Here is a 2,449-nt window from a genome sequence, read left to right on the forward strand (position 1 = left end):
GAAAAATCATCTTAAAATTTTTTTAGATAAAATTTAGTTTTTAATTTTAAACTTTAGTTTAAAAAAAATTAATAAAAATAAAATTCCCACATAATAATATGTATATCATATATATATATTATTATTTTAAAAAAATTGAAACTGAATCAAGTCTTCAGTGGTTAGGGAAACCGAGAAGAGCAGTGAGTGTTTTGTGGTTTGTCTTCTCTATGGCGAAAGAAGGGGAAAAAGACATGCAGGATCAGCAGCAAGGCTTCACGGCAAAAGACTACAAAGACCCCCCTCTGGTGGACATTAATGAATTCAAGCTCTGGTCTTTCTACCATGCATTGATAGCGGAGTTCATGACCACCTTGCTCTTTCTCTACGTAACTAACTGCTGAATCCGAAAACTTGTGCAAGAAACTCTGCAACAACATTAATCAAATCCATGAAACAACACCCAGGGAGAAAAAACTAATTGAATTCTAATAGAGGAAGGAAAAAATAATCTGTATGTAAAACTTAATACGGGACATAATTCACAGCACACCATCAATATTCTTGCGGCAGGCTGTGGCAATGCCTGTACTGGAAGGATACAGAGTATCATCCAAATCTGTGACAAAAATAAAACAGAGCGTCAAAATAACTTTGGAATTTCTGGCAAAATGTTCATGATAAATGCAATTAAAGATATGCGAAAAGTTCAAATTGAAACAGAATCCACGATTTCTTCTGAATTCATGCCAAAAGTACCGAAGAGCAGACAATCGAATTGAGTTGTTGATTGTTCCATCATATTCATATCACAGAATTCGCAATTACAGAGGCTTTGCACTAAGCCAGTGAAGTTCAAATTATTGCATGCCAGAACTAATAGGCTACGATCTCTTCAAGAGACTGAAGGAAATCAAGGGTTTGAAGGAGATACCTGTAATTATAATGTTATCAAATGCATGTGTCACCAACGAATACGCAAAGCTCTGGTCACAACTCCATTTTCCTGACTAAAATGCCTCCTCTATATTCAATTTAGTGATAAAAAAATTGGATTTGACTTATCTTGGAGAGATTTGGCATTTGCATTATCTTCTCTTGATTTTCTAGACAAAAAGCCAGATTTTTCATTGATTCTAGAGGATTTTGTGTGTTTTTTAGGGATATTAGAAGAAAATCCATTTTAGTGTTAGTTTATTTTTAGAAATTTTCTTTATTAGTTTTTAATAGAATTTGTTTTTGTTGATTTCTTTATTAAAAAAAAAAAAAAAAACTAACTCAAAATAAATAACAAATTAATTTTTTATTTTTTTTTAAGTTTAAAAATAAAAAATAAAAAAATATGAATTTCATTTTTTTTATTTTTTTTTTATTTAAAAGATAAATTAAAAATTAAAAATAAAAATAAAAATAAATTTTTTTTCCACAAATTCGTGCAGGTTTGAAAATAAATAATGGAACAATTGGAAACAAATTTTGAGGAAAGATTTATTTGGAGAATTCTATAGATCTTTCTAGTGCCAATCTTTTTGCCAAGCATATTTCATCTGACACAAACAGGGAGTATTACTTTTCATGGTTTTTTTTTTTTTTTAAATGGATTGATATTAATATCATGATTAAGTCAATTTCAACACTTTGATTGTCCTTAATTTGTTTTATTTGGTATGAAATTTTTGCGTAAGAATCATGAAGGAATTGGCCATTTCTTCTAGAGCACACTTATGTTTTCTTTGTACCAAGTTTTTTTACAAGTTACAGGATAATCAAGTATTCATTAAGGAGATTACATTGTGCGCACAATTGGTCTTCAAACGACTAAATTCATGAAAAATTATAAAGACAAATCCATGTCCACAACCACTACCTTGCACCTCCCTTTTTGCAAAAGATTTTTCCACCAATTGTCAATCCATAAAGCATACCATTTCCATTATTCACAGCAAGAGTATTTATTCATACACCATGCATTTTCTTACATCCATTCCTTACAAGCTTATTGTCATTCCCCATGTCATTACCATTCCCTTTCATTTCCACCAATAACACATTGCTTCTATGTATATCATTGAGTCAAAGTCCTAGAGTCTAATTATCTTTCTAAAAACACCTAGAGGCTTGCATGCCTTAATGGCAAGTACTCTTGCCAATGAACAATGGGAGTACATTAATATCCCTTGTTCGTTGGATCTTGTAGGTGACTCGACCACAACAAACTTATTCGTACCTACAAAGATGTGTTAGGCATCTTGACTCCCATTGGAATCAATGGTGGGAGCTCTCGTGTTGGCTAGTGGCATTCATTAATGGCCACTAAGTCAACAAATTCTTACTATGTTCGACACCAGCACATTTAATCACATAGTAAGATTTGTGCCATCGACCGTTGAAGACTTGAAGACCCATAATTTGTAGCAAATGAAGCAGATTTCCTTTCATTGTTTTTTAGTTTGTCATGACTTGAGGACAA

The 2,449-nt window shown here is 31.8% G+C and overlaps 1 long non-coding RNA gene across 1 annotated transcript; it reads right to left on the reverse strand.

The window, feature by feature from the left end:
* Window positions 1–376: 376 nt before the first annotated feature.
* On the reverse strand, window positions 377–813 carry LOC149142723 (uncharacterized). Its single transcript, XR_016265247.1, has 3 exons — window positions 739–813; window positions 533–598; window positions 377–407 (listed from the first exon to the last, which is right to left on the reverse strand). It is a non-coding gene; the product is annotated as an uncharacterized LOC149142723 (long non-coding RNA).
* Between the last annotated feature and the right edge of the window lie 1,636 nt (window positions 814–2,449).

Source organism: Pinus tabuliformis, chromosome X (genome assembly GCF_031772625.1).
Source record: "Pinus tabuliformis cultivar Carrire ecotype Pingquan chromosome X, CPIR1, whole genome shotgun sequence".
NCBI classification, from domain to species: domain Eukaryota; kingdom Viridiplantae; phylum Streptophyta; class Pinopsida; order Pinales; family Pinaceae; genus Pinus; species Pinus tabuliformis.